Raw genomic sequence first — 14,334 nt, 5'->3', positions numbered from 1 at the left:
ACTGCTTTTGTAGTAAGTGAAGGATGGAAACCAGCCAATCAGGCATGAAGGATGGGTTCAACCAATTAAGAACAGCAAATAGGACAATAGGCTACACCTGGAAAACACAAAAATATTGTTATTAGTTTCGGTGGTCTATCAGTGCTCCATTCAGCCCCAGCAAAATGCAGCAAAACATTGATTTAAATGGAAACAGTGGTGCATTGAACACTATGTTGTGTTACCCTAGCACTGCAACTAAGGCAGCTGAGAAGGCCATTCTTGGCATCATTTTTAAAATGGGTTTAAGTGTGTGAATAAAGCTAATCCTGTAAATAACTACATTCTAAAGTTGAAATAGTTTCAAAAACAAGACATAAAGAGTGTTTGTGGAAATCTACAGACAATAGCCCAAACAATGAGCTTATTCTGTTAAAAAAAGACCTACAACAAACTTATTTGTTGAAGATGGAAACTGTAGCAAAACAGTGCATAAAATTTAAAAACATGCCACAAGTAGTTAGGAGCCCCATTTTCTCTAATTCTTTGACAATTTTTAAACTCTAGTTTCAGAAAGTCCTATTTTTTACTCATTTCCTTTATATACAGATTTGGTTAATTATGAGTGCACTATTGAGTTCCCGCCACCACTTCTAAGACCTGATTGATATGGTTTCTGTAAACCTGTATGTTATGAAGGTCAACACCACCCATGACATTGTACAGATTAATGCATTTTGGTTGTGGGATTTTGTCAAAGGCGTCGCACTGTATGTTTCCTCCATGTTTGTTGCCACTGTGACAATGTTACTGTCTTTCCAACAGACCTGCAACTTGTCTTCTTGGGTCAGAATATCAGGGGTTCCTCAGGGTAACTTTGTGAAGTTCTTCTGTGGCATGTCGGGGACATTAAACAGATGATTTTGCCTCATTGCTCTGGAGCTCCCATATCCTCTTTTTATCACTTCATCAAGGAGTGCAAGCAAAGTGAAGAGGTTGTCATAGAAGAACCTACAACTTTGAGGCACCTGCGCTTGTTCTGCAAGACTGCAAACAACACTGGGCCCATGACCTAATCCACAGAGGAGGTGGTCATCATCACTGGAAATGTTGTTCCTGTCATGATCTGTTTGCATATGCATTTAATAGCCTGGCTTGCAGGTAGTCTGTTTTCCCCCTCATACACCATATCTGACACATCATTATCAAAGTCACTGAGGATAAAGGTCTTTCTAATTTTGAGGGATAACTGCAATGTTTCATGCCTTGTCTGGGTGGTCACCTTGATCCAACATATCCAGAATTGCTACTTAAAGAAAGCACAGAGTAGAAAGTTAAATACAACAACAACTATATATGTATATACATATGTGTATACCTAGATGCACTGTGTTATCCTGTTGGTCACTATTGGATGTAACTCTGGTCATGTGACAATTGATACTAATGTACCACTTCAAATATTTCATTAAGGACCTTTATTAGTTCAGTATTTGCTGGGAATGCATTGATATATCTTTCAATAACATTTTTACAGCCTTATAACTGAAAACATTTTTATGGACACTTTTGTGACTGATGGGATTACATGGCCATTTTTTGCACCCTACTGTACATTACACACATACACCCTTTCTGCTTTGGCCTGACCTCTGAGTGGGCAGTAACATCGCCCTTACAGGGTTATATGTTCAGAATAAAACTTTTGTGCTGAAGTTTTTAAATCCCACTGTAAGAGTCACTGCTCTTTGCAATGGTTTAGAATCTTGGAGCTTATGACTCTTAAATATTCAGTGACTCTGAATTTAATATGTACTCTAAATATAATTTCCACAAATTGCTTTATTTATCTTACAGCAGAATTCAGCAGGGCATTTATCAATTGAAAACCTCTGCCCCTGCTTCCAATGCTTTATGAAAACTCTAAGCCCTCATAAGCCCCTTTACTGGCCATTATCTTCCCCCTGACGGTGCACTGAGGCCATCAGAGTTGCGTTAATTCAAGAGCAGACTGATTTTAATCAGCAGGGTCGCCGATAATTACACCTTTGACCTGCACCATTACCAAGAGGGCAGAGGTTAATAATCGGTTAACGGAAAGAACAAAATTCCCCAAAAATGGCCTAAAAGTGCTGTCTGTCTTCAATCAGTGTGGAATAATTTGGTACTTTTTGAACCTGTGCCACAACAAAACACATAACTTGCCAAAAAACAAACAAAACAAAATGTAATAATGTGATCTGATGTGATACATCTGCTACAGTTCTGCCTTCTTGATCTGCTTAAACACTTTGAAAGCTCTTACATATGGCATTCACCGATGGAAAGTCTCACCTGCCTGCTCTACAGGTTTTAACTAATAGGCTATCATCATATTGTTCTTGTGATGATTTGGAATTAGCTTCATCACTGACAACCCTTGAATGAATTCTTATCTCTGAACCTGATATTCTGCTTCACATTGATACTGAACTCTGCACTTACTACATCCTCAAATCTAACATTCTACTTATGTCTGACACTGTGATCCACTAAATCTTTGACTGATCTTACGTAGGTCATTGACTTGTCTCATGGGTCTTTTCACTGATCCAGATTCTACTGTAGGACCCCATATGCTACACTTTTCCTGCATTCAATTTTTCTAGTTATAGTTATAAAATGTATACATGTTTATGTACCAAAACAGTCGTGCAGGGAAAAGGGGCAACCTGAAAGTGAATTAAACTTAATTTAATTTAAAGCTTATTATAACCTCTCTATTCATGAGAGACAGTCTTCCCATTTTAGTGATAGGAATTTTTTTCCCGTGGCAATTAACAATGGTGTTAATTGTTCTTCCCACAGCAGAAATATGAAAAATGTTATTTAAAGGTGGGTTTACTAGCATGAAAGTGTATAATGTTTCCCTCTGCACGACTTTCTTTGCTTTTCTATTGCTTCTAAATACCAAGAGTTAAGACTTTAATTTCTGATCTTTATAATAGGCTTATTACATACTAAGGCTTATTATTCAGCAACTATAGGGACTACAATGCAAACTGGTTATGCTATTCTTTAGTTATAGAAGTGTGTAATAAAACTTTGGGCCTCCCAGTGGGCCCTGGCCATTTAAGGGGTTAATTAAGTTGTTAGCTTCCTGGTTCCATTTGTTTGGTTGTTGTTCATAATAGCCACATTATGGAATGTCTTTGAAGAGATTATCAGAGCTGTATCAGCAGAATATCCAACACTGTGATGATATGTGCATCTGTGATAGAGTTATTGAAAGTAGATCTCCAAAGATGCTGCACCAGAGGGAACAAGAACAATGAAGCTTGTGGACCCAAACCAAATCACAGGCCGATAGTAAGACTTATTAAAGAGGATATTTGAGAACAGCCAAAGAAAACACACATTCATATATATGGCAACCAAGAGGGCACTTGTTCAGCCTAAGGACACAAGGGCTAGGGCCCAAGCCCCCTCCTGGGAGTTATTTGTGCACATGCCTGCAGATGATTAGTGTATGTTAAAAAGTGAAAGAGCTACATTTGTATCCACAATATTAGCAAGATTGTTCCTCTTTACTGTTAGATATCGTTTCTGTCAGAACAAAACCTCATACCTCATGTCTATACTTTTAATGTAAGTCAAGGGAACCAGATGGTTTTTGTGTTTTTTTAGTTTTTTTGGTCCATTCATTTTGGTCCATTTGTCACGAAATTTCCAAATAATGTTAAGGGCAACAGACATTTTTAAATTATGTCAAAAACTGAAAAACAAAAAATATAAAGATACAAGGTTTTGTTCTGACAGCAGCGATATGTTGGATTCTTTCCAGCGCTTTCAGTGCTTGCAGTGAAAGAGAAATCAAGCCAAACTTGCTCTCCTAAAGTGTCCTCCTGTATTTTCCGGCCAAGTATGAGTGTCAGTGTTGTGAAGGGTGTCCTGAATGGAATATCAAACACAATCTGTTGCCAAGCTTTAAAAAGCAAGACAGAAATATTGGAGTGCTATTCTCCAAGGTAATTTTACACAGTGCAATCTTACACGAGTGAAGCAGATGGCCCAATTCAATGGTGCCTTTTCATTTTTTCCCCCGCAATGGTTTCTCTCTTACACGCACACACACACGCACGCACACACACACACACACACACACACACACACACACACACACACACACACACACACACAAATGTGACAGCAGTACCAAACTTCAATCAGTAATGCAATGCAAGAGTGGGGAGAGAATTTATGCCAGGCCTCACTCTGCCGATATCCATTTTCTCAGAGCCGGAATAACATGTTTAATGTCATAGAACGGGTATTACATTTTCTCAAAAATACTTAATGATCCTTGAATGGATTTTTCTGCTGGTAAATCACTTTTTGAAACAACACACAGTTTCGTGGGAGCTGGGAAACTTTCTACCATTTACATGTGAAATACTGAGCACTTATTAACACGAGATAATTCCAGAGGCGATAAATTGGGTGGGGGTGGGGGTGGGGGTCTGCACATCATAAACACGCAATGATTTTAATGCACGAGTTCCTGAAAGCTTTCATTCCATGGAACTGCTGTTGCTGACACATGTACTGTACAGAGCATAAATTGCAGCAAGGCTTTTGACCGACCATATATATAAAAGAAATATCCATCACAGTTCATAAAAAATGCATTACAATGCATTATATTGATTTGTAAAATTCACCACAGGAACTTTTATCCAGTCAGGTAATCAGCTGCCATATTAGGGCCAGGTTTGCAGTCTTGAGCCCTGCTCAATCCCTTATCTGTGTAATACACAATGCATTATATCCTGCTATTTTCCATTCTGTAGGCTGAAAGTAGATGCCCTGTATTTCCTGGGGCAGTCACATATTTCAGCTTTGCTTCAGGTCTTTTGAGTTATTGTCCACAATTATTTGTCCAGCATTTTGGAGCACTTTTTATTTCCTGGAACATTGCATGGGCAAACATGCAGTACATGTATAATCACAATTAGGAGTGCATTAATGACTAATTGGAGGTAGTTGGTGAGATGAAACCTAACCAATCATATTGTCCATATTCTCCAAAAGTAGCAGGGAAAAATGTATTGGTTCAGGAAAAAATGCTAGAAGAATCTCAGCTAACTGACTAAAAATAACAAAAAAACTCACTTTCAGCACTACCTAAGCAATAGAACACTCGAGGTTGTGTGTTATTGCGAAATAACATCTCAGCTGTCATTTGGTCGTAGATCATCACAGCCGCGATGTCGTACCCAATAACACCCAACCTCAAGTGTTCTCTTGCTTTAATACAGTTAAATAAATGAAGTAATAAATGTATAAACTGGGCCGTGAACGTGTCATTTAATATGTTTTAATGTTCCTTCCACCAAATTATATTTCCTTAACAAGCAGCTTGTTGCTACGTCAGAGTAACGAGATCCTCTCACTCACTGCACAGCCGGCAGTTCATTTTCCAGCTCCACACAAACCAACTGACAGTTTGGGAATTTAGTGCAGTCTCATCTTCAGAGTCTGACCAAATCAACTGTCAGTCAAATACAATCTTCAAAGTACACAATTTTTGTTTGTTTGCAAAGTAAGAAGTAAAAACATTCAAATGGCTTGAGCACCTTCTACAGTTGTCAAAGTGGTTGCTTAGCAACGGCATCTCAGTGTTTGTGAAGAAAATATGATGTTATGATGTTATGGCGTAATAACAGCATGGTTAGAACATTTCTCAACCAATCACTGTGGCTAGAACTAACTGTATAAATATATATATATATTTATATATATATCCATCCCTTAATCTTCTAAGCCACTAATCCTTCTGGGTCAATGGCGGGTTCTGGAGTCTATCCCAGTGTTCATCAGGCGGAAGGCAGGAAACACCCTGGACAGGTTGCCGGTCTATTGCAGGGCAGATTAAGAGAGAGACCTTTATTAGTCCCACAACAGGGAAATTTGACCTCCGCACTTAACCCATCCGTGAAGTGAAACACCACATACACTCTAGTGAGCACACACACACTAGGGGGCAGTGAGCACATTTGCCCAGAGCAGTGGGCAGCCCTATCCGCAGCTCCCAGGGAGCAGTTGGGGGTTAGGTGTCTTGCTCAAGGACACCTCAGTCACGTACTGTCGGCTGTGTGGATCGATTCCGGTGTCCTTCTGGTCACAGGGCTGGTTCCCTAACCTCCAGCCCATGACTGCCCCAACATATAATATTTATATAATATTGTTGTTATAATACATATAATAATGTCCCAATGAACCACTTCATGAACAGTATAACATGAGACTAAAATGAATGGGACAGCTTTTAATGCTCAGCATAGCATCTGTTTTTTATAGGGCAAATACCATTCTTCAATAAAAAAGAGCCAGTCATCTTGTTTGTAAAGCTGAACGTGCCCTCTGCAATAGTGGTAGCCAGAACAGCTGCTCCACAAAAATTTTGCAAGTTTTGATGGATTTTACCACTGATTTCAAATATGCTTTTGAAACATTAAAGTGGATTTCGGTTCCAGTTTAGGTCTCTTCTCATTCAAAGAGATACAAGCTCATCTGGTGCGCATAAAAATAACTGCCCTCTTATAAATTCTGGTTCAATGCTCTGCTCAGACAGCAAACATTACTAGCTAACATTTCTGCAGAACATCAAATTTTGATGTAGCAAAGAAGTAGTAAGAAATATTGAAACTAAAATGAGTAAATTTCACATAGTATAGGAACACAAACTGTGATAAAGTGCCTTAGTTTGTATATCTCTGTAACATTTTTACCAGATTAGTTAGCAACTAAAGTGAAGCACCTGCACATGTCTAGGGGTACAAAGCCCCCCTGCATTTGACTGTGGAGCAGTGTAACTGTGTTCTCTCGAGTGATGGAGCTCCATCCAATACCTTTGAGATGAGTTAAAGTGGAGTTTGTGATTGTCACAGCAATGTTCCAACATCTAGTGTAAAGTCTTCCTGGAAGAGTAGAACTGCAGTAAACTGCAGTAAAGGAGACAAACTTCCTTACATGCTGAATGAGCAAGTGCCTACAAACTTCTGTGTATCCGACCTAAGGAAGACGGGTCTTGATAGAGGGAATTGGTGAGTCAGACTGGTCAGACCATGACTGCTGCCCAGACAGTGTACCAGCTGCCTCATCTAAAAACAAACACACACACGTGGGCATGCACGCACAGATGGTTGACCAGAATTAGACCCTATTAGGGTGACATGACCCAAAAGTATGGAAGTGTTTTGCATGGCACACAGGCACACAAGTGGAATACTGCAAACAGTTATTGAAGTTTGAGAGCACCTGCATAACTGCCAGCTCCAGAAAACAGCCACTTGCACATGTGGTTAACACTGAGGACTAATGCATGGCTAGAATTTTGTATTTAGTTGTTTTGTTGCCAGCAAAACTGTCAGTAGCATTTCAAAGATGTTCTTCTATGGCACTGCCTAAAAAAAGAAAAAAGTTTTTTTACATTTTTGCCCAATTTCTCTCCCTAGTTTAGTCTCTCTAGTTAGGCCAATTTCACCTGTTATCTCCCCCCATCAAATTACACTACCAAACTGGGAGCATGGACAATAGCATTTATTTCCTTGAGACATGTAAAGTCAGCCATCATCTTTTGGAGGAGAATGGCAACTGCCAGTTCTGTTATGTCAGGTAACAGACACCCATGTTGGCTAGCATTGTACTGAATGAAGCAGGGGAGAGGTAGGGCCATCTGATCCAACCAGAGAGAGCGAGATCAATAACGCTATAGTTCAGTCCTGATCATGGATGGAACCGATCAACAAACCTCTTTTTGCCTTTATTTTTAAGAGTGTAGTGACTTATAATAGCCTTCATACATGTAATTTGATTAGCACAGATTTTACAACACTAAATAAAATCAAATAACATTATATAAAACATATGACAAAATAGTAGAAAAATACAATAGTTAAAGTTGCACTATGCAAGATTTGCGGATTTGGAGACTTCTCTGGTGGAAATGTGTAATTGCAAAAAATGTGTGGAAGAACATTTTGCCAGTTGTGCTTCAAACCCCTTCCCCGACTGGATGAATCTGATGATCGTGAACAAGCTGAAAGCGTATTCAAAGAGAACTTGCTAAAGGACCTGTCTTCGAAGAATGTATGTGAATTACGTATGTTATCATCATATCTTCATTTCTATAATGTTGATTTTGTATCTCGGACCTAAACATTGAGCTGCACCTTATTTTTGCATGTAACATTATTGCAAAAAAATGTAGGGTATGGTCCAAAAAACTTCCATAAAATCTGGCCCAAGACTTTTAAAGTAATATTTCAGGTTTTACAGAATGACTCGCTCACCAAATTTTAAAGTTTATTTTTCACCTGACTGAGTAATGCTAATACTTTCAGTTTAACCAAAAACTGCACAATACTTAAAATTCAAACAGAAATGCAAAAAGAATGCAGTATATAAAGGATTAAACACTAACAAAAAACATAATAAAATAAAATAAATAAACACAATAGATGTGAGTTAACTACTGTGTGATAACTACTGTGTTTTATGCAGAAAATTGGTTTTGGTTTAGACTGCTCACTGTCAAGTCTGGTGATTTTGCATTGAATTCTGCACAATGTGGAATATTGAAATCTCAGATTTTAATAATGCCTCTATTGTGCACCATCTTGGAAGTGTTTCTCCTGGTTTTATCAGAATAAACCTGAGTTCCCAGCTGATCTTGTAGGCTAACTGCATCCCTGCAAAGGAGCCACGGCCAAGTGCATGTCATTCTCACCGATTAGATGAAACATCCAATCACCAGTGACTGATTGGGTAACAGAAGGCAATTAATCTGAGCCCATTCTCTCACATGTTGGAAACGTGCTGAGAAATCACTAATGAGATCGGGACTCATCATGAAGAAAGGGTTTTTAAGCTATCTACCACTAAACCTACGTCCTTTAACGTGCCCTTGATAGATTGCTACAGGCCTGTGAGGAAAGTGGTTCAATGTCTTATTCCATGTGGTCCGGGACATTACCAAGAAAGCCCCACATTATCAATCAGCTCATTTACTTTGGCTGCTCATGTGGCGTGAGGAGCGACAGAGAGAGCAGCTGGCCCTGCTATCGCCTCAGATGATCTGAAATGTTTCAGAACCGAATGAGTCAGCACCATGATGCATCACTCTCCTAGTAACATTCAAGGTGTTATTCCTTGAGATTGTGATTTTGAGCAGAAAGGATAAGAATCACCTGCTTCCCATCTGAAAAGCTGTAACTAATGGAGGTTTTTCAGAAAACGCTGATTTTCTCCATGTCACTGCAAGCACAAGAGGAGCTAAATTACTGCGGAAAGCACACCCAGTCCACCTGCAGCCTCCGGTGTGCAGTACAGCAGTCAGTCGCTCACCCTACAGAGAACAGCGCTCACTGCTTCAGGGGGTTAATTAGAGCGGTGAGTAGTGCCCAACCACGGCCTGCTGATTTATTACTCACCATTATGGGTCGTGGGGCGTTACCAAGGAGAAAGGTCAAAAACAATCGAGTGGTTAATCTGCAAAAGCGTTTAGCTTGTTGAAGCTGTATAGGTTTGTGTTTGAAGAGCAAGACGCAATCATCTCGCTCCATCAACTACAAGGTGTACAATTGGGCTTATATCATTGACCAGGCACAGCATTTCCTGACCCCAATATTAAAGAGAGCAATGGCCACATAGTTGTACTGCAACAAAGGCTGGTGTGGGACCATTTCATTTGACCTTAAAGACAGCGCTTATTGGATTTGGATAATTGCATATGTTGTCAGTATCCAAAGAAAAATATGTATCTCCATAATGGTTAACAGGAGTTAACTTCACTTTTAGTCTAAGATGATGTAAAGAGTTTATATTCTAAGCAGGTTTTGGTTTAAAAAGAAGTAGAAAAATATTAATCATCAAATATAGAGATACATGTTTTTCTTTGTTATGTTTCTTATATCAAAAACATTGTTTCAAGGCGCAATCAAGATCAGGGGTGTCCAGTCTTAGGTTCATTGTTAATTTGTAGGATCATCATGCTTGTTGTATTTCAGTTCTGTAAGTATTGTAGCAATATGTTTATTTAATTGTTATGTTTTGGGCTAAAGTCTTCAACTACTTGAAGAAAAATTAACCCATCTGGATTTTTTTCTCTGTTGTATGTAGGCAGGTACAGCTAAACTAGCCTTCCTTTTGGTTAGGACTTCAGGAGCTGAATAGAAGGCTCAAGACATCAGAGTAACTATTAACACAATGAGGAAATGACATTGGAATCAACCCAAACTCCAAAACTAATGGAGACCAATTTCAGGAGAAAAATCTGTTCTACATCTGCTCTCGGCCTTCTGGTAGCTCATAGATACATCAATAATAAAGCTTTTTTTTATCCTACATTACATTTTTCTGGTATTTTATTTTTCCCTTAAGTTAAATTAATAACTTTAATGATATCTTATGATATGATATAACAAAACAGTCATAATTCAGTTTTAAATAGCTATTGTTCAACCTCTCTTTATTCTTTAGAGCTAAACACTCTGTTTTGTTATTTTGCCTTTCAGATGGATCCAAGATAAATGAGCTCTGATTTGGCTGCTTGCTTTAGGCCTTATTTGAAAAGCAAAAGTTCAGGAGATGAAACACTCCTTACAACTGATCACAAATCACATTATTGCTGCAATATTGGAAATAATATCTTTCTCAGAAAACAAATAAAAGAAATACAGGACTGTAGATATCCAAAATAGATGCTAGACAGCACCATAAAGCGTGATGAACTGGAAGCCTTTTATCTACAAGAGTCTGGAAAAGGCAGAAATGGTTAGCAATTGACCATGAAAAGGGTAGACTGAGTAGGATATTATGGTAGTTCAGTATTTCTATATCCTCTCACCACGGAGTAGTAGAGGAGATGACCAGTGCCCACCGACTCTAATAGCCAACTCAAATGGCCACATTCAGCTCATTGTGGCAGCTGAATCCATCATTATTGTGTCATGTTGTTGGAAAGCTTTATGCTTTCCATACCACAGGTGAGCGTCATGGCTCATCTGCAGCTGAAGAATGAAAGCTGGTTTGATATTGAACTAAAATGAGGGAGATTAGCCATGCTAGCAATGCCTGTAAGGATATCATTGGCAAGAATGACAGATCATTGATTTAGGAGGAGATTAAGGTACCTCCCCATTCTTCTTGCTGTCTGACCACCTATTGTCATAAAATGTCTCACTCTGGTACCCTGAGATGGAGGGGAACAGTCAGACTGAGCTGAGAAGCTGATGGGTAGGTGATGGCGTTCCCTGAGGTGTCCTGTCATTATCAGTCATTCCAGTCCACATTCCTCTGACAGAGACCTACACACAGACTTACTCTCCTCTGCCAGTACAGTCTTCGAGATGTTAGCCAAATCAAAGATAAAAAGCTCATTGATTGTAGCTGTGCTTAACATGGTAGCAGCATTTGACAAATAGACAACAATTTTGAACAAAATGCCTTTAAGAATTAAATCTAGTCCCAATTTCTACATTTTATAAATGTTTATACACTGATGAGCCAAAACATTTTGACCTGCCAAATATGCTGTTTGAACCTCCTTGTGCTGCCAAAACAGGCATGAACTCTACAAGACCTCTGAAAGTGCCCTGAGGTATCTGGCACCAAGAAGGTAGCAGCAGATCCTTTAAGTCCTGTACATTATGAGGTGGAGCCACCATGGACTGGACTGGGTTGTTCTAGCACATCCCATAGGTGTTTGATCAAATTGATGTCCGGGGGGTTTGAAGGCCAGGTTGATGACATAAACTCTTTGTCATGTTCCTTAAACCATTCCTGAACAATGTGTGCAGTGTTGCACAGCACATTATACTGCTGAAAATGGCCACTGCTACAGGGGAATATTATTTCCTTTAAAGGTTGTGCCTGGTCCACAGTGGTGTTTAGGCAAGTGGCACATGTCAAATTGACATTGTGAATGCCCCACACCCAGGGTTTCCCAACAGAACACTGCCTAGAACATCACCATCTTGACTTCTTCCCACAGTGCATCCTGGTGCCATCACTTCCCCAGGTAAACTGCTCAACTGTGTCCAGCCATCCACTTGATGTAAAAGGAAATGGGAAATATTAACCCAGGCAAACTTCTTCCATTGTTCCAAGGTCCAGTTTCGAGGCTCATGCACTAATCATAGGTGCTTTCAATGGTGGACAGAGGTTCACATGTGCACTCTGTGCGGCTACATAGGCCCAGCACATACATGTGTACATTGTGACACATTCCTCCCATAACGTCATTAAAAAAGAAATTCTGTGAGCTGTGCCACTGTAGCCCTTCTGTTGGCATGGACCAGACAAGATAGCCTTCATTGCCCTCACACATCAATCCTGTAGCCAGTAGGTGGTTTGTCCCTCTTAAGGCCACTATTAACAGGTACTGCTGCTCGCTGGGAGCACCCCACAAGCCTTGAAATTCTGGCCATAACTGTTTGGCCTGTGTCAAAGCTCCTCAGGTCTTCACACCTTCCCATTTCTATTCAACTATAGTTCTATCCAACTATTCATTTACTGTCTAATATATCCCAGACTGTGACATGTGCCATTGATAAAAGATAAAGAGTGTTATTTACATTTGTAAACAATGGCAATGTTTTGGCTCATTGGTGAATATCAGTTTTGGTAGATTTCAATATTAAATATTTAAGATAAAATATCAAATACCAGCATATAGACATTGCTTTGTGGGTAATGCAGCACATTTAAAAATGTTAAAAAATATTTCACTTCCAGTCTGATTACAAATGTAATTGCATTTGTGTTATTACCCTTGAGAGAGAGAGAGAGATTAGGTTGTTACAACAATTAAGATACACTTGTGTAATTACATGAGGCAAAACTAAATTTGATACATGTGTGTAATTACATAAAGTGTACTTCTGTACTTCATCTGTAACAGTGATTAAATCATTAGTAGTTACATTGTTGTTGCTTATATTGCTCACATGTAACTACACAGTTATTAGAGACACTTAATATAAAATGGGACCCATTTTTTCAATAAGGAAAAACTCCACCATAAACTGGTTTTGATGAGTACAGGACAGATACATTATTCAACACCTACTAAAATCTCAACAAACACACACAGGGTGTGTAGCACCATTGATTTATGGGGAAAACTCAAAATTGCTAAATGTGTAGATAATAAATGATGAGTTTCTATTAAGAATCTTTTACAAAGTTAAAAAAAAATGTGTTACAGTTTTTGTAGGCCTGTATTTCCTCCGGGCCCTTGAAATCATCTTTATGGCGCCCCTGAGCCGGACAAGTCTGCTGGCACTGTTACACTTCATAAACTGAAAACATGAGGACGTTAGACATAAAACGTTTAGGCAAGAGAAACAGCAGCATTGTGGGCTGGTGTTTTACAGCCCTTTTGTAAAGTACTGGAAGCAACCAAACTGCACATAGTTGTGTTATTCAGCATATTGAGCATTTAGAGCCCATCAAAAAGGGCACTATTCCTTTTGAGACAAAAGGGGTAAGGGCTCAGATGTATTCAGCCTCCTCCTCATCTATTTAGACAAGACTAAAATTTTTTGGTCAAGCTGAAGTCATAAACATATTTCCTTTTTTGCTTACAAACATAAATGAGATACTGATTAAAAGTTGAGAATCCACACTTCTTCTACAGAATATTTGTTCCAGTGAGCCACATATGAAAACATATTAACTATTAATACAACATTACAACATGATTTTGGTATCTCAAGTGCTCATCAAGTCACAGCTTTCAATGGCATCACTAAATTCTCCAGATATCAACTCTTCTGTTCCCTAAAGAAAAACATCAGTTTTGCAGCATATAATACACACTTTTAAAAGATTCACTTCCATTTGTCACTTCTTATTCATCCCACATGTCCTAAACTCATTCACTCTTAGCCGTTAGCAGTTATTGGCATTTTGTTCATGGTGATTATCCATAATTAGGAACATGCTCAATTAAATTTGATAGCAGGCGGTTTATCAAGCTGCATCATCAGTTTAGTAGGGATTTTGCATGCTTCGTTCTCTTGTAATCCACTTCATTGTTCTACCTACGTACTATATTCATCAAAGCTATTAATTGTAGAAGGTGGTGAGGAAATACAAACAGCAGTCTTTTTTATCCATCCTGCTCATTTTAAACCAAGCAGAGTGTCAGGGTCTCTGTTTTTGATTGCTGTTAAATCAGAGAGTAGCTTTAAAGAACATTGATTCATTAACTCTGCCTTTAATCAATCCTGAAGCCTGTGTGCTGTCTTTCTTTTCCATGTACAGCACAACTGAAACCTTAGGAAGCTCACTACACCATTGCTAAGTTTA

This window comes from Pygocentrus nattereri, chromosome 3 (genome assembly GCF_015220715.1).
Source record: "Pygocentrus nattereri isolate fPygNat1 chromosome 3, fPygNat1.pri, whole genome shotgun sequence".
NCBI classification, from domain to species: domain Eukaryota; kingdom Metazoa; phylum Chordata; class Actinopteri; order Characiformes; family Serrasalmidae; genus Pygocentrus; species Pygocentrus nattereri.
This window is presented reverse-complemented; position numbering follows the sequence as displayed.